General features: G+C 31.0%; 1 pseudogene across 1 annotated transcript in view; it reads left to right on the top strand.

Annotated features, from left to right (window-relative positions):
• Nucleotides 1-16508, top strand: part of LOC149894815 (uncharacterized) — a 39417-nt pseudogene extending 22909 nt beyond the window's left edge. Inside the window, exon 4 of the transcript XR_016450144.1 lies at nt 16353-16508. The product of XR_016450144.1 is annotated as an uncharacterized LOC149894815 (transcript). The remainder of the gene's footprint in view (nt 1-16352) is intronic.
• The last annotated feature ends 9280 nt before the right edge of the window (nt 16509-25788 follow it).

Here is a 25788-nt window from a genome sequence, read left to right as displayed (position 1 = left end):
TAGAGAGCTCAGTTTTTATCTCAAAATACAAGACCTGGTTGAGCAATACGAATGGTTGATTCGGATTTAGAAAGCAAATTTCTATAAGAACCACCAAAGAAACCCCTAGGATCGTTTTTGACGTAGACCAGTGTTAGCTATGGATTCTTTAACTAAAAATCGTTTGTATAAACATTCTATTATAGCCTATAACTCTTCTATGGGCCACACCTACCGAATATTTAGCGGATTTTCATCTTTAAAAACAAAGGTATTTCTAATATTCAAACAAACAGCCTAATAATATTTCTAAGCCGGAACAAAATTTTGTCTCCGGAGTGATTTTTTTAATAAAATTTTTAATTTTAAGATTGTATTGCATTGAGTAAATGTCACCCTTAATATCTAAACACGACTTAAAAAACTTCGAATGAGACAATTTGTTTTCACTGATGCAGAGCCACATTAGAACTTTTTCTGGGAATTTATGTTGTGCAATATACCTCACCTCATTTTTGAAGGTAATGAATTCATGTTAAAAATAATCTTTACTTAATTGTTCATTACTGTCAAAGGTAAAATAAATCTCTTCGTCAATGATTACTTTAATTTTGTTCATGGCTTTTAAGTTATTAGCAATAAATTTTCAAAGTTTAATACATAAAGTTTTGGCCTGATTATTAGCTTTTTCTGAACACTTTTTTTCTGGATTTTCTCCCCATACCCTTCTTTTTAAGTCTTTGTTTGACTATGACAGTTAAATTTTCTTCTCCTTTCACTGTAACTTAAGGCCATTTTACCGTCAACTTAAGGTCATTTTACCGTTTCATATTTTGGTGCTCGGCGAAGTCCAGGTTTCATTGCTTGGGAATTTTTACCCGAACCTATTAATCTCTTAACCGTAATATTGTTTTCAAATTGTTTTAGAATTCCATAAGCTATACTTCGTTTAATTCCCAGATCCACGAAATAGTTGACAACTTGTCCGACTATGAGGTGTTTAGATTTCTATTACAATTCTATTTCTGTTACGCTCATCTTGCTACTAAATGCTAGTAAATTGGAACAAATTAATACGCACCTAAAAGTGCTGAGATTGTTGTTTTGTTAACCGTATACTTTATTATCCTGATGTTTTTAGTCTAAACACTATTTAAACTCAATGTCTATGCAGACTTTTTAATTCAAACGTTAAACTTTGCAAAACATTTTCCGTAACAATGGTAAGTTTAAAAAATAAATGTAAATACTAACTATAATTAAGGTAAAAATCAAAATTAGTATTTGCTCGGCACTTTTCTGTGTGAGTTGATGACAATATTTTTCTGGTGTAATTCTGGTGTAACTAGATTGACAAAAATCTTTATTGCGCGAAACTCCTCTGAGAGTTGTTCGATTTGAAGAAATCCTTTTTTAATAACTACCGATCTAGGGAATCCAGTGTTAAGACAGCAGTCAACTTTTTAAAGTTTTTTGTAAAACTAGTATTAAAAGATTTAAATACCGGTTAGGTTACCAGTTACAGTCATATGTCTGATGTAGTTAAATTTGATGAACCCAATTATATTTACATTAGACATATGACTGTAGCTAGCATTTCACTTTCCAGTATTTTGTTATTCTTAAATAAAATTTAAATGTTCATTTGTTTACATACTTACTTAAAACTTACTAGTATATCCAAGAATCCATTGCAAATTTCACAGAAATCTACCATTTTATTTTGCTAAACAGACAATCAATGACATTTTATAAACAAAAAGTATTTTTCACAACCTTGCAGTAGAAATACAATTGTATTCTCATGAGCGGGTTAGTACTACTTATTGCAACCTAATCAATAATAAATCTTTTTGTTTTTAGCTATAAGTGCTAAATATTTAAAAAATATATATTACATTGAAAGAAAATTTAACCTAACAAGCTAGAACCAATTCTAAATCTAGTTAACCAAGAAAGTTAGCCAAACTTTGATTTTCATTACCATAGAACTTTTACCAGTTGCCCATCTCGATTTTGTTTACAATATTTATCATTATGTGCAGAATGACATGTTCAAAGCCTTCAACTAGATCTGATACAGAGATTTATCTAGTTGGGTTTACCAATGATTCCATTCTTGAGGCAAGGCTTCTATCAAGAAAGCAGATTCTACAGCATTTTTTTCACCAGTTAAAGATCTATCACAAAACTGTATGTGAGAGCGCACGCATTACCATTGAAACAGTTTCAGATTTTTGGAATAAAACTCACTTGTTGATGACCACATTTGACATGTACATGCTGAGTCCGAGGCTTTAATACAAAATCCAGAAGACAAAGCATTTCATCATGCTCAGCTAGGAGATGGTCGTGGTTCAAGTTCGATGGTGCAATTGACAAAAAAGTTGGCAATCAAGTTGCAGAGAAAAAAAAACACTTTTAAAGAAAATGTTGCTGGTTCACTAAATAAGTTCTGAAAAACTTTTTGAAACTAAATTCTAAATTCAAAAATTTTCTCTATGATTAAAATATTTTCTTTTTTTAGAAATGTTAGCTGATAAGAAACACAATCTTTTTCAAAAAAGTTGAGGTGAACTTCGTTGTATTCTTTTCTGCAAGGAGCATTTAATTAAATGCTCTGAGATTTGTATGTTTGCTATCTGATAAATAATGTTTTGGTATTCTGTAAGATTTGTATAAACAATATTAAAAACCATTTAAAGAAAAACCATGGCAATCTTTTTACATAAGTATTAATAATTTATTTTTCAACAAAGTTATCGTGAAAGAAAACGCTTTCCTGTGTCATTAATTTGCCAATGCATCTCAGAAAAAATCATCTCTGGACAAAGGAAAGCTCTTAGACTGCTTTGGGACAGTTTGGTTTACGACAAAAAGTAGCTGCTGAAAAAGGAAATGAGCCTATAAAGTGGCAAAATTCGCTTTACCACAAGATTCCCATTCCAGATTATCACAGTGTAACAGAAAATCTTAGCGAGCACTTACGAGGAAAAAAACATTTAATGAAGCAAGAAAGGGAATATTATTCTTTAATGAAAAAAGCAAATCATTTTTGACAATTTTCTAGCTCCAACTTATGTTGAAAAACCTTTTAAAAAAAGCTTCGGCTTGGTACTAAAAAAGAGGTCTAGAAAGGATTTAAAATCACCAGATAAAAAAAATTGTAAATTTACAAAAACAGGTTAAGAACAGTTACAGACACCCTATAAGTTTCCTACCAATTTGAGAAATTAGTCATTTAGATCATAAGCAATAAACAGAGCATGATTCTAGTGAAGTTAGTGCCTCAAGTGATGCCATTGACTCTGACCTAGATTTTGTTTTAGAAACTTCAGAAACAGAAAAAGTAACGTGCTTGCCAGCTGTTGAAAAGCATCTGATAAACATTTACAACTATCTGACTGGTAGTAGTTGGTGGCAAAATTCAGAGAGCATTTATATCCAGCCCACACTTTATCTACTCCAAAAAAGAAATGATCTAAAGATGAGATCAGTGTTTCGAAACAATTTGAATTTAAAAATGGATCGGTAGCTTTGCCAAATATTAAATCTAATATGATGGAACTTTTTTCCGTTGATGCTCTGTCTAATCAAATGCGTATTTACATACTCCCCTACTTAAAGCTGAAAATAGTATTAGATAACTACACCCATACGTTGAAGAATTGCCAAATTTGGGCGGCCCCTAAATATATAAGTGGATTATTTATTGTTTATCTACTTATGCTTTATCTACTTACAAGGGTCGCTATCGAGATCGAGAATCTGTTTTAGCCAACGTAAGTCTTATTAATAAGTTTTCAATTTCGCAAATTCGGACAAGAATTAATTATGAAAGATATCGCACATAACTTTAAATTTCTCGATGATCTTGAAAAAGAAAAATGTTTGTATATAACCCTCTTCATCTTTTTAATTTTAAATAAGTCCAATATGGGGAGAAACAAAATCCTTTTTTTTTCTATTTTTGCAAAAAAACTTCATAACTTTCCCAATCTTTAAGCTTAGCAATTAACTATGTTAGTAATGAAAGTATTTTGTTAAGGGGTGTAACAAATTTCCGCTATCCTGTGCTTGAAAAGTTTAACTTGGTTGCATTTTAACCAAGTGATAAAATGCAAACAAGTTAAACTTTTAAACTTAATTTACTGTAGATTTTAAAATAAACTTTACGAGAGTTTTTTTTTATTCAAAAGAGTAGAAAAGCCTTACATTGAGATAAATAGTAATTAAGATAAATAGTAAAGAAAAATAAAACTTAGTGAATGAATAGTTGTTTAGACTTAAGTCCAGCATAATAACTTTTATTTTCTTTTCCTTATATGCAAGAAAATTTTTACTTCAACTTAAAAATCTCATTTCAATTTTTCATTTTTAATCCATTCTCTTGCAAAACAACGATGAAAAAATTTGCTTATATTGTTTTATTTAAACAGTTATTAACGTAAACTGATTAAATTTAAACGCGCTATAAATTTTATGTAAGTGGCGAAGATGAAACGAGTTTAAAATTCTATGTGATTAAACCGTATTTTATCATCACTATGAATGTATTATCAAAACTTATCAACTCACATCTTATTTGTTTTCAACTGTTTCAAAAGCCCACGTATTAGCTACCGGTAGTTTTATAATTTATCACTTGGTGCTTTTAAAAATAAGTCAAGTAGTGCTATAAGAAGATACTCCAAGTTTCTTGGTTAGGAAATGATTTTTTTGTAATCAGTGCTTTCTAGTGTTGTTGCAACCTTGAAATTATTCGACTGTCGACTAAATTAATTAATGTATTTTTCAAAGTCGACCAAAACCGACATTTTAAAGTCGACTAAAAGTTGATTTAGTCAAAATATTTGAATAAAATTTTTTATTCAAATATTTCGACTAAAAAATTGTCAAGGAACATTAAAGAAAACGATCATAATATTTGAATATTGTAATCATATACTTAATTGTTGCTTGACAGTTCATTTTTAAGATGCTATGAAACAAATAGAACTTTAAGAGAGTAAACAAAAAAACTAGGTAGTATGTTATAATGTAATAATGACAAATGTCGTTGATTTACCAAGAGGATTTTCTTTGTTCAAATTTAATTCATTTAATCTATTAGATGAAGTAAAATCGAATAAACAAACAAAATAAAACGGAAATTAAAATTACAAACTAAAGAAAAAAAAAAAAACACAGTGGGTATTTTATATGATTTTTCACAACCATTAAAACAAAAAATTAACAAAAAATTTAACTAAAAAAAAACGCTGGCGTAGATAGGTGGGGGTAGATGGGGTGGCTTAACTTATTTTGGGATGGCAGATTTATAAAACGCACCTTTAACTGAGTACCATAACACATTTTGTTTGAAAAAGCATCAACTGGTTGCTATAATGAGAAAAAGGAAACATTAATGAAGTGGTGCTGCATACAGTACAGTTATAGTGCCCTTAAAAAGAAAACAAATGTAAATATGCTTTTAAAAATTTGGTAGCAGTATTTTTTTCAAAATTTTTATGTTTTTATTTTGTCTGGAATCCTACAATTTCTTCCTGGAGGTTAAACACATTATTCAATTTTACTTTTACTATTTTATTTGTACTTAAAAATTGTCTATTTTTGGCTGGGTGCCCTTAAAAAGAAAATCTTATTTTTGTTGATATCTCCTTAATGATTATCTCAATCGTGGAGATATTTTGTATTGTATTATCTGCTAGATATATGTATCTTATGATATAAGGAAATCTGGAACTACTTTATTATTTTTCAAAATAATTGAAAAATTCATGTATTTTGACCCAAATACTTCATTTCTTATAAAACATCAAGAACATCATTTTCTTAAATAATTTCAGTATTTTTATATTATTTTCTTCTCTTTTTATCTTAAAATTTATTTTGACATTGTAGCAATTCTTATATCTTACGATTATCAGCTACTTATTTTAGTGCAAATTGAAAAAAAAAACTTAAAAATCCATTATTTACGTGCTGCATTTTAACATTACAGTGCTTGTAGAGTAATTGTTTTAATAGTTTAAGATGTTTATTATCATAGATAATAAATGAAAGATACAAACAGATAAACCAAGCTGTAGAGTAGTGCAAAATTAATGGAAAGCGAGGGTATGCTGCAATATCAACAGGGCATTTTCCACTAACAAAAAGCAAAAATGTGATTAGTAAGCAATTAGATAATCTAGTTCTTACAGGAAATGAGAAAAAAATCTAATGATTCTAACAGCTGAAGCAGAAGATACTATTTGTTGAGTATGTACGCTGTAAAAACTGCTTACTACCAAAATAAAATTCCCCCACCCTCAGTGCGTCTCTGACTATAAGACAACAAATGTTTTTTATTACTTAAAACTGCAGACACATTTTTTAAAAATATTTGATTATTTAGGTGAAAAATGCATCTGCCATGTAATATTTGGTACTCAAGGAATTACTAGTCAGATGGCTCCGCTGAGTGCTGTTCAAAATATTCCAAAGTTATCAGTTTCGACAACAGAGAATGGATCACAAGATCACAAATCCTTACTTGCATTTTGTAAATTATTTGACAGACACTTGGTTGCAAAAAAAATACTTCGCCCTGTTGTTGTACTGAGCGATGGTCACAGTTCTCGCTTCCATTATACCTTACTTTGATTTCTTAGAGAAAAAGAAATACATTTTTAAATATCACCTCCAGACACTACTGGGGTAACACAACTACTTGATCAAATTAACAAGGCACTTCATAAACACTATGCTAATGCGAAAGAAAATCTGTTCAACCAACATCAAAGAATTAATAAAGAAACTTTTATGTTAACTCTAGCAAGTATGTGGGACAATTGGGCTACGGCAGAATTGATACAAAAAGCTGGTAAGAAGGTTGGTATTACTAATGAAAGTTTATATGTTGCATTTATGCAAAGTGATAAAATCCACCAAGCTTCTATGTTAGCCGAGGAAGCTGCTTCGCCTAACGTTACTGATATTTCAACAATTCTAAATAGCAAAATAAGTTCTTCTATATCTATGAAACGAAAAGATAGCCATATGTATTGTAAGAGAAAGCTTCAAACTGGAAAGAAAAATGTTTGTCATTGCAGACCATGATTGCAGACTTTCATGAAAAAAGCATCAATCTTAATGAAATACCAGATCTATTGACAAACCAAAAAATAACAAGTCTATGACTCCATGGAAGTCTATGACTCCATGGAAGGTCAAGGTGTGCTAAAACTCGTAGAATCTATTAACAACTCAAAAGAAAAGAAAGTGCAAGAGAAAGAAGACAGAGAACAAAAAAAGAGTGAAGAAACTGAGTTGCTCTATAGATGCAAAGAAAGATGTATTTCAGGCAATAGCATTTGCAAAGCTACAAAGCTAAAACAATGTTCCATGTATCGAATTGTTATGAAATCAGTATGTGGTAAATCAAAGTGCATTATAGATGGTAAAAGACCAATTATGATTTTACCTAAATGTTTATCAAAAAAATGAACCGCTGCACAGTGACCCAGATTAATCTAAAAACGGTAAAAAGTAAGAAAAAAAAAAAGTGAAAGCTTAATCGTTTTTAGACTTAAAATGTTAAAGTAAACTACTTTTTAATCTAAAATAAACTTCAAATAATTCCATAGGTATTATTAATGTATAATTTTAAAGGAATATGTGTGTAAAAAGTTAAATTTATCACATTAAAATATGAAAATTTAAGGTATCTTTATCTTGTAAGAAACCTTATTTTCCACCTCCTTACAAAACTTTGTTATCTTTTTTGATAAAGTACTGAATGCTTGGATATTAAAAGTTTATTTGCTTTTTTTTTTTTAGATTTAAAAAACAAGTTTTTTTTAAAATTTTTCTTTTGAAAATAAAAATTTTAATGCACAATTTTAACCATAAGTGCCACCCGAAAAAAAGTTCCGCATTGTTCCACGTTCAATTTTTGTGCAATAGAACTACTAAACTACAGCCAAATAAACCATGAAGTATTTGCTGCAACCTCCAGCTCCTTTAGGAGGTATTTCAAATAGATTCATGCATAGTTTTGTCAAATTCAACACCCACCCCTTCCCTTTTTAATTTAAAAACAGTTTTCGGACGTATGGGTGATAATACACAAACTTGTATATACATTTTATTTTGAAAATTAAAGAATCTTCTTTCGTCTTATAAAAATACTCGGTGATAAAGAAATTAAGCTTTAAAAGGGAAGTGAAAAGATTGGATCTGTTTTTAAGACTCGCGAGTTTAAAGCAAATAACGAAGCACTTCCTGAACTCCTTATCGATATCAAACTTCCGAAATAATTACTAAAGATAAAAAAAAAATCTGTACAAATCTATTTAGCTCACCAGCTAAATAGATTTGTACAGATTTTTATTTCGAAAGTGAAAAATAAGCTTAAAAAATATTATAGAAACTATTTAAAGTTTTTAAAGTATGAAAATAATTGGCTAGGAAAAAATCTCATTGATTACGATGTGTCTTCTCATCCTAGACCAGGAAGACCAATTAAGGAATGGGGAGATCTTTGTGAAAGAAGTAAAAGAACAAAGATAGCAGATTTAGCTAATGAACATCATGTAGCTCTAACCCTTGCTGCATCAAAGAGTGCTAAAGCAGCAGAAGAAAAAGATTCAGCTTATATATTGAAAAGAACTTCTAAATGTGTTGATGTAGCTCAGATGAGAAAAAGTATTGATTCCTTGACTCAATCAACTATGAAACTGGAGGAGGCTCTTGCTCTGAAAACGCAAACTGATTTAACCCTATATTGCATATTGTGTCTTTAAGTTAACAAACCATATATATATCTATTGCATACTGTAAATCGAGAGCAACAATTGTTGATTTGCTATAGTTATTTCAAAAGATGTTTTTTAGGGTTTTGTAAAGTGATAAGTCAGCTATTTTTAATGTTTTCATCAAGTATGCCAGTGTTTTGATTGTGGTAAAGGAAGAAGTTGCGAATTTTTTATTTCCCTTTTAAAATTTGAATTTTTACAACCAAAAAAGAATATAAGCTCAAGTTAAAAATTCTGAATCGTATGGTTTGATATCTACATCATTACATTAAGTTGTTTTGAAATAATTGGTTGAATTATAAGTAAGAAATAATTACTTTTGTGTTTGTGTCTTTAAAGCAACAATATGAATTGAATATAACGTGCGTGTAATTGATGCGTAGAATAATGTTAACATGCAAATATGTTTAGAATAAATAATTTCTAAAAATAGAAACTGTGTTATATGATATACAGGTGACTAATGCTTTTAATTGTCGTTTTTATGTTTTAGTATCATTTGGGTACATTGTTTTATAAATTGTTTTATAAATTCTTGTTTTATAAATTCTACGAATCAATTACACGCACGTTATATATATATATATATATATATATATATATATATATATATATATATATATATATATATATATATATATATATATATATATATATATATGTATATAAATATACGTTTTAAGATTATTTGTTTTGCTTCTTAACCTTTGAAGCACTGTTAAAATAAATTTATTATTCAATGCAATCTCCTTTATAGAAAGATAAGAATATTTTTAGATTGCTTATTTATTGTTGCAGATGAATCCTAAAAATTTCTATGGATCTTCAAAGAAGTTAAAAATTCCATTTAGAGAAACTGTTTTCCCTGTAGACCAACCTCAGTTGTCTGATGTCAGTGATCTATCGTGTGAATCTGATGAAGACTTCATTATATCAGAGTCAGAATCAGAATATGCTAATTCAGAATCAGATAGTGATGTTTCTGATTGTAATGAACAACAACAAGCACCACAGTTACCATTAGATAAAACACATCCGCTACTGTAACCACCACCACCAGTACGCCAACAGCAGAAAAAAAAACGAAATCTTATTTGGAAGATAAAAAAAGCTGATGATGCTGAGCAAATAAATCTTCCATTTCAAAACAGTAACAATGAAGAAGATGATGGTAATATAATCTCAGATGATCCGATGTCATATGTAAGATGATTTCTAACTGATGAACTTCTTCAAAATATTGTTGATGAGTCTAATAAATATGCCTTACAAAAAAATATAGAGAAGAATTTACATTTGGACAAAAATGAACTAGAGCAATTTATTGGCATTTTGTATTTAATGAGTATTGCAAAGCTCCCATCAACACGTATGTACTGGAGCAATGAGTTGTATTTTGAAAAAGTTGCCTCAGTGATGACTTTAAACCGATTTGAAAAAATAAAGTCGTTTCTTCATTGCAATGACGACATTCAGCGTCCAGAAAACTGTACTGACAAGCTTTACAAGGTACGTCCGATCATCAACATGCTGAAGGAATCTTTTATGAGCCTGAAACACGAAGAAATTATGTGTATTGATGAACAAATTGTTCCTTTCAAAGGAAGATCTTCTTTGAAACAGTACAATCCTCAAAAACCTAAAAAGTGGGGCTTTAAGTTTTATATCTTGGCTGGTGTTGATGGACTTGTTCATAATTTTGAGATACATTCAGGTTCAATTGATGTTTGTAAAGGACAGCCTGATTTGAAAGCATCTGGAAATATTGTGATGCACTTGTTAGTAAATGTACCAAGGCATAAATGGCACAAGCTATTCTTTGACAATTGGTACACTGGATTGGAACTGGTGAAAACACTTTACAATCAAGGCATAGCATGCACAGGAACAGTGCGTACAAACAGACTCCCAAATGTCAACCTGCCCACTGATGGTGAATTAAAAAAAGAAGGCAGAGGTTCAACTGCCATCAGGGTTACTACAGTTGATAATGTTGAACTTCGTGTTATCAAATGGTTCGATAACAGGGGTGTTGCATTGCTAACAACCTATGAGGGGGTGAATCCAATAACCATTGTTAATTGCTGGGATAGAAAATCCAAGAGATTTGTTCAAGTCAAACGACCATCTATTGTTACTACGTACAACAAATATATGGGTGGAGTAGATCTCCTTGATGGCATGCTGAGTCTTTACAAAATCCATATTCGATCCAAAAAGTGGTATCACAAACTCATTTGGCATTTTCTTGACTTGATTGTAGTGCAAGCATGGGTACTCTATTGTAGAGACATGAAAAGGGTACAAGCTTTAAAGAAAAATATTCTTCAACTACGCATATTTAAACTAAAAATTGCAAATTGCTTAGTCCAGTCTAATAAGGTTTTAAATAGGCGAGGACGACCATCCATTTCTGTTGACCATCTTCATAGAGCAAAAAAGAGAAGAGGTCCTGCTGCAAACATACCTGAGCCATCCACTAGAAAAGATAATATTGGTCATTTTCCTTCTTTCATAGATAAAAAAGGTCGTTGTAAATACCCAGGCTGCACTGGAATAACAAAGGTTTTTTGTGAGAAGTGTAAAGTTCATTTATGCTTTACATCAAATTCCAATTGTTTTTGAAAGTTTCACGAGTAATCTGTGAAAACTAACTTCAGTTTAAATTGTTTTTGATTAAACTTGATTGTTGAATATAATAAAGAAGCAAAAAAAAAAAAGAGTTTTTGTTATTTTAACTTTTATTTGCCATACTAGAGTTATACCAGATTCGATCCAGGTTGAGGAAGTTAAATTTTTAAACACAATTATTATGTAATTTATTGTATTTTTGAATTCTTGAATAAGTTTGTGGCTAGTTTATGATAATAACTTCTTTTGATACATTATTCTTTGACAGTGTAATTGTTTTAAATTATTATCATCACTGCATATTGTTGCCTTAAAGCAACAAAGCCCAAAAAACCTAATTCATGAGGTACAAACTTTTTTTTGATAACTCTTAGTTTTCTTGGATCTAAATGAACGTTTTTATAGGTTTTTTAATTTTTTAAATCATATCTCGGATAAATCATGCAATATAGGGTTAAGTGATTTACAATACCAAATGTTGAGAAACTCAGCCCTTTCTCACCATGTAAAAACATATCCTAGAATTAATAAGCTTGGAGAAGAAAAGCTGAATTGTGGTCCTGATGGTGTTCAATTTACTGAAACGTCAGCAAAATGCTAATTAAAAAGTATGGTAAATCATACAGTTACTAGGATTATAAATATAATTGATTTAAGTGAAAGTAATAAAGTTGAGATGAATGGAATTTTATATGTGAAAATTGGGCTTGATGGAGCTTCAAGCCAAAGTATTTACACGCAAAAATTTGATAGCCATAAGTTTACTGAAGAATTGTTGCAAGAAGATAGCCTGTTTAGCACAGCAATTGTACCTCTCCTGTTTAAAATTGAAAACATTGATTTTTGGAAAAATTCTAAATGTTCTAGCTGCCACTTTTGTAGACCTCTTCACCTGCAATGCAAAAACAAGATGTCAGCATTGTGTAAAGAAGAAGAAACTGATCTTATTTTCAATCTAGACTCAAATTAGTCAGTAAAACCCTTCTCAACAAATTCGAATATCGTTGGTACAGTAATAACTATTAAGCTTACTTTTAAAATTATTATGACCATGTTTAATGGGAAAGTAATAAATTCATTGACAAAGTCAACTCAGTCTTGTAATGCGTGTGGTTCTAAGCCCAAAGAGATGAATGATATAGATTTAGTTAAAAAAAGCCAGTAAATGAGAAAACCCTTAAACTGGGTATGTCAAATTTGCACTGTTAAATAAAATGCTTTGAGTTCATCTTACATTTGAGTTATAAAATGGAAAACCAGAAGTTTCATGCAAGAACTGAAAAAGAGAAGCTTTCTGTAAATTTAAGGAAGAATTTAATTAAATCAAAGTTCAGACAAAAGTTGAGTCTTATTGTTGACCAGCACAAAGTAGGTTTTGGTAATAGCAATGATGGAAACACTTCAAGAAGGGGATTTGAGAACTCTGAGATTTTCTCTAAAATAATAGGGGTTAATATAGAAGTTATAAAAAGAATGCACATTGTCTTTATTACAATGTCATGTGGGTACCATATTGATACTGATTAATTTGAACTTTACTGTACTGATACAGCTAAAATTACTGTTAATAAATATGGTTGGTATATAATGCCACCCAATATTCACAAAATTCTGATACATGGTTGCTCCGTTTCAAAGCAATTTGGTTTGCCGATTGCTCAATACTCTGAGGAAGCTTAGGAAAGCCTAAACAAGCAAATCCGAAATGCAAGGTTGCACCACACAGAAAAAGTATCAAGAATTAACACTATGAAAGATCAGATGCACTACCTTTTGATTAGAACAGATCCAAATATCGTAAGCATTTCATTGTAAAACACAGGAGTTATCAAGGAAGAACTTTGCCTCCAGACGTACTGGACTTGTTTGTAATTTAAGTTGTGAAAAGATTTTAATATTCTAATTTGTTTATTCTTGTATTATAAAATGTTTTTTTTTAGTGTGTGTGTTAAACACTCATAACGCGTTTTGTAACGCATTCAAACGCGTTTAACGCGTACGCGAACGTTTGTGTATTGATAAAATAATGTTATATTTTGGGTCAAGGAAGCTAAATTTGTTTACTAAAATTAGAATTTACAAATTTTTAAGTCCACTAACGCGCGTTTTAACGCGTACATGTGCGTGATATGGATAATTGATGCATGTGAAAATAATTTTAAGTTCCTAATTTGAATTTCTTGACCCCAAAAACCCCTATTTTGATGTATAGTTTATGTTTAATGTACATGTATTTAATAGTTTGGTAACTTTTGCCACCTTTAATTTAATCTGGATCACTGTGCGCTGCAGAGAATTTATTTAGAAAGTCTAATGATAAAGAAGACAGTACTAAAGATTCGGAATCCAATAGATTTCATTATTGAGAATCTTTTTTATTATTCGTTATAAATTAAAGTGTTTTGTTTGTTGTTTTTGAGACTTTTCTCCTTCAGAAGTATAAAAAATTGGAAAAAAAGTTAAAAATGTATTGTGCCCTTAAAAAGACAAAAATATTAACATTTTAGCAGTGCTTTTTAAGCAAACAAAACTATATATTCCTATTAAACAAGTGAAAAACAATTACTATTCTTATAAGGGCCCTATTCATAGCCTCTTTTTAGACTCTTGTTTACGGACTTAAATTAAATTTTTTCGTTTTTTGTTAAATATTAGTCATTTTATGTTCTCAAATTTTTTTAAAAACAATCTTCTGGAACAAAATGTTTTAAATTTTAAATTTCTGCACTATAACTTGACTTTTTTCTGAAAGTTATTTGATCTGTTTATATTTTTGAATTTCCCAACTTTTGTTTAATGCTTTTCAAGGTAAGTTATAGGCAATTTAATTTTTTTTTCTTTTTAAAGGCACTGTCTTTTTAAGAGCATTATACCTGTAGTCGTCAAAAGACATCTAAGGAAGAAATTTTTAGCAACTTTCAAAATAAATTTAGATTAAAAATGGCATTTCAAACGCAAGTAAAATAGTTAAAGAAGAGACAACACTATTGTTATGATCCTTTCCAACACCATGAGAAAAAACAATATAAAACCTTATGGGTAGTTACTAGTCCGCAGGTAGCTATGTATCCCTCAAAACTTATGGCTGGAGCAAAATTATGTGATACTTGCCGAAAGAGGATTACTGGTTTACCTTCCGAAATAGGATTATGTGATGATGAAAATTCTGCAAACTGTTATACAGAGTCAGATTCTCAAGGCAGTTCCAGATCTCAAGATTTTTGTAGTGACAAGGGAGTTGAAAATTATCAGTGCCAGGAAGAAGAAATTTCAATTTTTAATTGGGTGAGTCACCCTTGGATAAACGCAAGTTACGAACTCTTGAAAATTTTATTCTGAAGAAAAAGAAAAAGCTTAAAAAACTCGTAAAAAGGAAGTTAGACCTTTTATCACCTAATATAGATGCTATTGCCATTGATACTTCAGAGGGTGATGAATACGAAGCCACTAAAAAAAAAGTTTCCAACACATCTGCTGATGAAATTGTTAAAGTGCTCCAGGAAAAGTATAAATCAACACAAAGTAAGAGTGAAAAGATCATGATTTTGACAATATTTGTTGTTCAATGGAGTAATCGAAAAGTGATGAGAGAATTCAATTGTTCGCATCAACTTGAATCTCAAGCAAAAGAAATTTTAATAACCAAAGGTGTTTTATCAACCCCTATTCTAAAAAAAAGGGAAATCACAACCTGTAAATGTTAGAGATTTGGTAAAAGAGTTTTATTATTCTGACGCTGTTAGCCGTGTAATGCCTGGAAAAAAAGATTTTCTATCTGATATGGAATATGGGGAAAGAAAACATTCAGAAAAAATTAGTTTTAAGTAATTTGAAGGAAGTTTATCAATTACTTTCACAAAAGTATCCAAATATCAGAATCGAGTTTTCGAAGTTTACAGAGCTATCTCCAAAAGAGCTCTGTAAACTTCGCAGGAGCAAGTGGTACTTACTTTGTGTGTATGTACCATTCATTAAAATGTTAAGCTCATAATAGTCGGATCACATATGGATGATTTACAACTAGAAGATGAACTAGAAACTCCTATTAAGAACTACAAACATGCTTTGGCTAAAATCCAATGCAACCCTTTTTTGCCAGTATGTCCTCTAGGCGAGTGTTGAAATTGCCCAAGAGCAGGCAAAATATTTAGACTGGAGGAAAAACAATTTATGCGATGGAGACTTTCTGGTTATTGGTGATTTTTTAGAAAATTCTACATATATCATACAAAATGCAGCACAGGGATATCATTGGACAAATAGTCAAGCAACTTTACATGCTTTTGTTTTTTATTATAAATAGGAAGGAAATTTACGTCATGGAAGTAATGTGCTGCTTTTGAGTGTATTACTCATGACACAATTGCAGTTCATCTTTTTCAGCGTAAACTAATTAATTTTTTAAAAGTGAAATTTGAGGAATTAAAAAAGTCATAATTTAGTGATGGTTGTGCAGCACAATACAAAAACTGCAAGAATTTGGTAAATCTGTGATATCACAAAGAGGACTTTGGTATTCCAGCCGAATGGCATTTGTTTGCCACAAATCATGGTAAGGGCCCTTGTGATGGAAATGGAGGAACTGTTTAACGTGAAGCGGCAAAAGCAAGCTTACAACGTCCATACCATGACCAAATAATGACCCCTTATCAATTATATACGTTTGCCAAAGAAAGTATCCATAAAATTTCCTTTGAATACCTCACTGCAAATGATTGGCAGATCGAATTCTCAATATTGAAGGAAAGATTTTTGAATGCTAAAACGATTCCTGCTACTCAAAAACTTCATTGCTTTAAACCATTTTCCACGAATGAACTTCAAGTAAAAGATTATAGTTCCAGTTCTGTGTCTAGAATTGAAAAAATTAAGTCACAGAATGTTAGCCAGCTCAACTTCAGTTCAATTACTGGTTACATGGTTATAGAGTATGATGAAGATTGGTGGATAGGTTGTGTGTTGGAGAACAATCCAGAAAAAAGAAAAGTAACCATGAACTTTCTTCACCCTCATGGTCCAGGTCAATTTTTCTTCTTCAGAGATCTTCCAGATGTTTTTAGCATTGATTTAAATGATCTTTTTATTATTTCTAAGTAGTCTGAAGCAGCAGCCAAAGCACTAAATTTGCATCATCGTTAACTATTATAGCTTTTTAAATTTATTATTAGCAAATGTGTATTACAATGGTAATGGTGTAAATATTATACTGCATTCAGTATTGTACTGCCATGTAGTTAAAATTGCTATAAAAGGCATTTTTGTTAACTTTCAACAATATATATACAGTGGTGGCCAAAAGTCTTGGAACAAAACATTTAACGACCAAAAAAATTTATTTTTGATCTAAAGTATAAATTTTGAAGGTTTGAGGTATATTTTTAAAGAGAATGTTGTTTAAAAAAATACTTAGAACTTATTTATTTTTTTATTTATTTTACTGTTATCGTTTATTATTTTTAGTATAAAAATTTATCAGCTATATTATGCAAGAACTTTCACCTAAAAAAAGAGGAATTATTGCTGCATTATATGAACAAGGTTTAGTTCAAAGAGAAATATCTCAAAAGCTTGGTTGTTCATTATCAACTGTAAGTAGAACTTTAAAAAGGCATAAAGAAGAGCCCCAATTAAATTTTACTTCAAAGATGAGATCAGGCAGGCCCAGAGCAACCACCTCAAGAACTGACAAACTTATTGGCCGGATCAGCCATGCAAATCCACGGCTATCTGCTCATGAGATTTCAAAAGAAATTTTTATTGAGAAAAAAGTAAGTGACCGAACAGTTAGAAGAAGGCTTTTGGTTGATTTCAAAATGAAGGCATGCAAGCCAGCAAAAAAACGTTTTTTATCATTAAAAAACCTAAAAGATCGAAAAACATTTTGTCAGCGCTACAAAAATTGGACTGGAGAAAATTGGTCTAAAGTTCTTTTTTCTGATGAAACATGTATTAAACAATTTAATGTTACAAACAACTTTGTAAGAAGACCAAAAAACTGTTGATATATGCCAAAATATACAGTTAGCAGTGTCAAGGCTCCTGTGTATTGCATGGTTTGGGGTGCTATTTCTGCCAAAGGACGTGGGCCATTATGGATAATGCCCAAGAATACCACAATAAACAGCAAAGTCTATTTGGATGTTATGAAGGAGAAGTTGCCACCTTTCATGCAGATCTTGAACTGCACTTATTTCCGACAGGATGGTGCACCATGCCACACAGCCAAAATTGTAAAGAAGTGGTTTGCTGATGAAGGAATTCAAACCCTTAGAAATTGGCCTGGGTCATCACCAGATCTTAATGTTATTGAAAATTGTTGGCATATTATGAAAGTCAAAGTTGCTGCCAAAAAGCCTTGATCCTATAATGATTTAGTTGAAGCAATCAAATCAGTGTGGAGCCATGAAATTACACCAGACTATTGTACAAAACTTGTTAACAGCATGCCAAAACGTATCCAAATGGTAATTGACAATAACTATGCTTCCATTAAATATTGAACTTTAATCATGTATGTGCATGTACCTATCATCTTTGAAATTGTTTTAAACACTTATTTTATTGAAAAAAATAAAAAAATGTACTAATAAATTGTTTTTCACACAAATATATTGATTTCAGAACATAAAATATGTTGTTCCAAGACTTTTGGCCACCACTGTATATATATATATATATATATATATATATATATATATATATATATATATATATATATATATATATATATATATATATATATATATATATATATATATATATAACCATGAGCGAGATCTCGTCTCGTTCTCGTTTCTCGTGAGAAATGGGACTTCTCGTGAGAAACGAGAAATAGAAAATTCTCGCGAGAAGTAGAAAGAGACTTAAGTATTATATTATTTTCCAAATTAAAAATTATTATAATTTAGAAAATGCTTAATAATTTGTTTTTTTAATTAATTAATATTTTGACTCCGTGATTTTAATAAATCTAATTAAAAATCTAATTTGTTTTTGAGGATAGTAATAAGAACAATCCGTAATAATGTCATTGAAATAATTAATATCTGGATCAAATTTTTCATCAGATGCGAAGTGTCTCATTTCTGAAAAATTACAACTAAACGATTTAAAATCATTTGTTTCAGACATTTTGATTGTGTTGTAAATTAGAAGAACTTTCTTAACACTGTATATTAAAAAAAAATAAATTACTTTTTATGATCTCTACAAAAAATAGAATCGAACTTGAGAATTGCGTATTTACCTTCTTTTCTCAATTTAATCACTTCATCCCAGAGTTTTTTTACGCTTTTCTCTTGTTTCCTTTGCAAAGTCTTCGTTAACAAACACACCTGTTCCGCGTAGTTTTTTTGAGTTTTGCAGAATTAACTTTTTATCGTTGAAATTTAAGTCTTAAAACAATTGATCGCTCTTTTCCTGACTTAATTGACCCTGTTCTGTGCGCTCTTTCAATTATAATTTCTTTGTTTATTTGGAGTTTTTTTGGAATTTCTTTGTTTATTTTGAGCTTTTTTGGAATTTCGGAATTTCTTTATTTATTTGGAGTTTACTTGGACTTAATTTCATTAGTTTACCAGTGGAATTGAACTTGACACATATTGTTCATATTGAAAAGAAATATTCTTACCTCATTTCAACGATCAAAAATGTCACCAAGAAAAAACAAAATCTGGAGATATTTTCAAAAAATAAATGACGGTGCTGAATGCAAGGCGTGCAAAAAGTCTTTGAAAACTAAAGATGGAAACACAAGCGGACTTCATCATCACCTCGAAAAAAAACAGCCAAGATTACGTTGAGTATTCTGAAAAAACTGACGACTCTCTTCTTCCTCCTCCTAAGAAGAAACAACGAACCATGGTCGAAATGCTTGAAACAAAGTCCAAATATGAAAAAGACAGTTCCATTCAAAAACAGTTTGACTCTGCAATGCTGGATTACTTTTGCACTGATCTGGCATCCTTTTCAGCAGTCGAAGGAAGAGGTTTCAAGAAATTGTTTGACATTGCAAACCCTAAACTGAGCCTTCATCACAGAACAACATATTAAAGAAAGCTTTCAATTCGGTCAAGAGAAGTTTAAGCTGGAATGAAGAGCATAATAACGGAGATTACGCCAAATCTCAAAAGTGCTGCATTTACTTCTGACCTTTGGACTTCTAGAGCTCAGGACAGCTACATCTCTTGGACTTTTCATGCTATTGACGAAAATTGGAGACTACATCACTGGACACCCCATGTCCAACAGTTCCCAGGCAGACACACAGATATCTTAATTGAAGGAAAGCTGGATTCTTTCTTAGAAGAACTAAATTTGCCTGCTGATTTGACAATGTACTGCGTTAACGACCAGGCAAGAAACATGAAACTTGCAGTCAAATTGTCAAAGCGCCTTGACCAATACTTGTGCAACAATCATATTTTGCAATGTGCAGTTCGAGACTCATTTGGAATAACTGCTGGAATGAATGATGCGTTGCAAACATGCAAAGATTTGGCTTCTTTAACTTACCAGTCAACAGTTGCAGCTGAGTTGCTTGAATCAGAATCAGACGCTCAAGGAATCAATTTTAGACAGTTACGCCAATCTGTTGACACAAGATGGAATAGTGAACTGGATTGCATGGCTTCTGTCCTACATCTAAAGAGTGCAATTATCAGCTTATATGCAAATGAAGATATTTTTTCTTCAAAGACCATCAGTGCATCACAGTGGAAATCAATCGAGGGAACATTAGAAAATTTGCCACCACTTAAAGAAGCTACAGAAACGTGGTCGGCTGAGTCTATTCCAACAATTAACACTGTCGCCGATTCTCTTCATTTAATCCATGACAAAATTGATCAATTTATTAAGACGGATGGAAAAAATGGCTACGGTGTCTTGTATGCAAAAAAATTGAAAAGCTGCATTGAGAAAAGATTTCCTCTTTGTCACACTGGAAACTTATTGAGTGCTGCAGCAAACTACTTAAATCCTGCTTTACAGGGACTTCACTTAAAACTCTTCAAAAAATTTCAAACAACAAAAGAATGGTTAGCCTCACAGGTTAAGGATAATGTTGAGTGCCAACCTGTTGACAGAGTCCTTTCAGCAGATTTGTCCCTTAATTCAAAACTGAAGCGCAAGTTAAACGTCAGACTTGAAACACAAGAGCCAACATCTGAACTGAATCTTATTTTGAGCGAAATGTGCCAATATGAATATCTCCCTGATGCCAAAAAAGACTTTCCGATTTTTGATTGGTAGAAATTGCATTCAAATACATTGCCAGAACTCTCTTCATTAGCTAGACAAATTTTAGCTATTCCAGCAAGTTCAACTAAATCAGAGAGAGTTTTTAGCTCAGGTGGAAATGTCATCCGATCATCCAGACACAACTTACACCCAGAAAAAGTAGAACAAATCATCTTAATCAGAGAAAAGATTGTCTTGTTGGAAAAGTTTAATATTTGATTAATATTTGAAAAAGTTGTTTACATTTGACAAATGTCATTTGTCTCTATTTGTCAAAACCCATGTTTACATTTTTTTTTTTTTTACTTTAATTTTAATAAACTTGCTTTCAAAAATTGTTAAATTTCTCGTCTCGTCTCGTTCTCGGTCTCACGAGAAGTACTAACTTCTCGCCTCGGTCTCGTCTCGGTTTGAAAAAACCTAGTCTCGCTCATGGTTATATATATATATATATATATATATATATATATATATATATATATATATATATATATATATATATATATTAGGGTGTCCCAAAAAAAAATTCGGGGTTCGAAATATATCCTGGTTATATGCATAAAAATAAGCAATTTTACCAAATTTAATGGTTTGTACAGGGTGCGGCAGCGACTCGCGAACTAATTTTTGGCTAGGTTTTGTGATGTAAATAAAATACTTCCGCAATTTTTTTTTGTTGATTAATGGTCAATGACCGTCTTAGATTTTAATAAAATTGTGAATAGAAAACATTTTAGTTAAAAGTTTTACAATGAAAGCCAAAAGAACCGAAGTTTTAAATTTGATTCACGCGGGTTTGTCTGGACGTGAAGTGATTCGTGTTTCTGGAGTATCTAAAACTACATTTTACAAAGTGAAAAAACGTAGCAGTGCTGAAAGAGCCAAAATGCCATTTCAAGTGAATAAAAAAGTTGATAAAAAGTTCACAGAAAAGCTTAATAAGCATGTTGAAAAGAATCCTACCGTATCCATCAGAAAGACAGCAAAATTGTTCAATATTGATGAAAGGACAGTCAGAAGAACTCTAAAAACACTTGGAAAAGTCAGTGTGGCCCGACCTTCATGTCAACTTTTAACAGAAAGACTAAAAACTTTACGCTTGGAACGATCAAAGAAGCTTCTGAACCAGCTAAAAAGCCATGCTTCGTCAATAGTTAAAGTTTTCTCAGATGAAAAACTTTTTAGTGTTGACTGTGTGATAAATAGGCGTAATGACAGATTCATTTTACAGAAGAGTGACAAAGCACCACCTGTGTGTCACACTAAGCACCCTCAGTCCATCATGATGCTAGGAATCATCGCTTCTAATGGAGAGAAATCCCCACCAATCTACATCAAAGAGGAAGAAAAAGTTACCTCTGATGTGTATATTCGCTTACTAAAACGCTATGTGGTGCCTGACTGAAGAAGACATTCCCAGAAAACAATTACACCTTTCAACAGGACAATGCATCTTGTCATGGGTCCAGAAAAACTCAACAATATCTTCAGGACAATATGACTAATTTCTGGCCCAAACACTTTTGGCCATCCAGCCCTGACCTGAATCCCCTTGACTATAGTGTGTGGAGCGTAGTTGAGAGTAAGGCTTGCAAAAAGACCCACTCAAGTCTTAAGTCACTAAAGTCATTTATTACCCGTGCTTGGAACTCAATGTCAAGGGACTATATAATAAGCACCTGCCAGTCTTTCCGTCCTAGGCTTGATGCAGTGATCAAAAAAAAAGGAGACTTAATTGAATGTTAAGGTGGGAAAAGTATTTATCTTCAACTTTTCTCCTATTAATATACCATCGAAATAATTTTTAATACTTTAAAAAGTCATTTTGAAAAATGTTCTAAAAAGTTCGCGAATCGCTTCCGCACCCTGTAGACCTTTAAAAGTGTTAGGTGTAAAAACTGAAAAACAGGCATTTTTGGATTTTTTATACGGTTTTTCACCTAAATGATTCATTTCTACCTCTTTCTCATTTATTTATTTTGAATCTATTAATAAGCAAGTATTTTAATACCATATAAAATAGATAAAACATATTAAAAGCAATATAGTAATAAAGTTTTTGTTTTTTAGATATATAAGTATTAGCATGGAAATAAATAATAAACGATGCAGAAAAAAAAGAAAATTTGGTGATGTGGAAAAAAAATTTAAAAACGTGGTAGAAAACCTAAGAAGACCATTGTATCTTTTGAACAGACCAATTTTAGAGCTTCCCAAATACCAGTTACCTACAAATGGTAACATTTTAAGAAGATATTGCTATATTATTTCCTCAAAGCAATTAAGATATAAGTCAACAAAATCAAATATTAGTTGCTCCATGCAGAAAGGAGGGTATCAACTAATAAGTCAACTCCCTGATGCAAAATGTGAGACAAGTATTAAAGTTTGTTTTGTCAAAGAAGTAGTAAATATCTGGTCCTGAGCAGGATTTCAAAATGACTTCTTGATAAAAAGTTGGACCATTACAGATAAGATTGAAAAGCTCAACTAAAAATGAGGAAAGCAAATTGTTCTCAAAATGTAAGAATTTGTCATTTTGTTTACAATAAATATATATTTAAATTTTAGCAACTTTTAAGGTTATAAATGTGTCAGTTATGTCTTTGTTGTTTGTTTTTACTTTTTTCTATATTAGATTGAACTTTTCTTCAAAAGAAACTCTTTCTATTCTCGAAACCAACCATAAAAAAAACTTCAAATGAACTTTTTGACATAGGCTGCAAAAATATTTTTATGAAAATCAAAAACAGACCGCAATCAAACTCCTGATGCCATTAACGAGGACATTGAATTCCTAATTGACCAAAAGTCTACTAGAAAAATGGCTTTAACTGAGGATATTGACATGATTTATCAGAAGAGAATTGAATGTAGAAATGAGTTAGATAAAAAACTTGAAATGTTCATAGAGGATAAAAATTTATTTGAAAATGACTTTGTCTCTGGTTTTGACACAGAATCAGTATATTTTGAGTCAAATTCATCTAATGATTCATTTTTTGATGTCTCTAGTGAAGAAGATTAAAAGTCCCCTGTACCATTAATAAAAAAAAAAAAGGATCTGATGAGCTGCACCTCTCAATATCAGGGGATGGATTAATAAAAGCTATAAGTGAAGTCGATGCAAGATTTCATCATAGTGTGAGGGGTCATACAGCAATTCTTTCTTCAATTCTGAAGTATGCAGGACATGATTTGGAAAATATTGTTTTGTCAAAATCAGGAACCTACAGAAAAAGATTTCATACCATCAAAAGCAAAGGTGAAGAAATTAGAAATAGTTATAAAAATGTTTTGATCGGTGAGAAACTCTTGCTTCACTTTGATAGTAAACTGTGCAATGAATGGGATCTTAAAAATAATGTTACTGTTAAAATGGAAAGAATTGCAGTAAGCGTGACAACCCCTGAGGACAATAATGGTTGTGATGTTCTGCTAGGAGTGTTGCAGGCAAATTCATCTAAAGACAAAGACCAAGCAAAAGCAATAAAAAAGGTACTAGAAGATTTTGAAATTGAAAATAACATCTTTGCTGTTTGTACAGAGACAACTGCTTCAAACACTGGTGCACATAATGGAGGAGTTGAACTTATAAGTAGGTCTGTTGTCGGAAAGCACATTATGTGGCTTTTATGTTGTCGACACATATATAAGAGACGCATCAGTCATTTAGTGCAAGCACTAACAGGAAAGACTAAGGCACCAAAAAAAAAATGTTTTCCAATTTTAAAAAGCATTGGCCTGAAAATTTTCAGATATGCAATGAAGACATTAACTCATTAGACAGACTTAATTTCAATATTTTCAAAAACAATTCTTACTTGTACCAGATTGCGCAAGAGGCTAAAGAATACTTAGGAAACGCCATTAACTTGAAATTTTTTCCCAAGATAAGAACAGACTTTATAAGATTATTTGAACTTGCTCTTTCTATTTAGGTAACGAAGTACCAAATTTTTACCACCATCAACCCCCTGCATGCCATGAGGCTAGATTTATGGCAAATGGGATATATTTATTGATGCTTCAACTAACTCGTAAAAAATTTAAGTTTATGTCAGTGGAGGAGATAGATGTCAACAAATTTGCACCTTTGGTAGCAATATTTTATATTCCTTGCTTTCTGAAGTCATCTATACCATCCAGGCACCATCTAATGATCTAAAAGCAAAGTCTCAAAAATTCTCTTCTTAGACATGTGGTACTTGGCTGAAGATGTTGTTATTGTATCACTTGCAGATCCAGGCGTAACTAATGAAGAGAAATTCTTAATGATGCAGAAACTTATTAACTATCAGTATCCTGAAGATATTTCATATTTTGAAATAAAGAAACCAGAGATTAGAGTGGATATAATCATTAACAGGAACACTCATTTGCACGAGTTTGTTGTGAAAAGCAGCTGGTATATTTTTTTCATACTTGATCTTAATATACAAGATATATCGTTTTGGATTTCTGATGGAAAATTTGTCGATCTCCATCCCAGCTTTAAGTTTTTAAAGATTTTGTTTCAAATATTCAGTGCACAAATTACTGTCCTGAAAGAAATATTTGTCTTGCGCAAGATTTTCTAGCAGACAGACATATTGAAAGTCAGAGACAAAACATCATGGTAGTTGTCAAAGAGAATAGAAAAAAAGCGGATAGAAGGATGAAAAAGAGCGATTTGAACAGCATAACTCCTTAGTATAAATTATTTTTGATTAGATGTAAATTTATTTAAAATAAAAATATAAATATTTTGAAGCGAAACAAACTGTTTTCTTCTTCGGTTTTTTTATATTTATTAAAATATGAAACATTTTGAAAAAAAATGGAAACCTACACCTAATACTTTCTGAAGGCTTGGGGACCTAAGATTTTGATTTTTTCTTTTTTTTACGATATATAACCAGGATATGTTTCGAACCTTTTGGTTTTGTGAAAAAGTTGTTTTTTTGGGACACCCTGATATATATATATATATATATATATATATATATATATATATATATATATATATATATATGTCCCAAAAAAACAACTTTTTCACAAAACCAAAAGGTTCGAATATATATATATATATATATATATATATATATATATATATATATATATATATATATATATATATATATATATATATATATAT

This window comes from Hydra viridissima, unplaced genomic scaffold (genome assembly GCF_058129835.1).
Source record: "Hydra viridissima isolate aposymbiotic clone 2 unplaced genomic scaffold, HvirCarnegie_v1 scaffold_1, whole genome shotgun sequence".
Taxonomy (NCBI): Eukaryota; Metazoa; Cnidaria; class Hydrozoa; order Anthoathecata; family Hydridae; genus Hydra; species Hydra viridissima.
The sequence above is the reverse complement of the archived record's forward strand: the minus strand, read 5'-3'. Positions and strand labels throughout refer to the sequence as shown.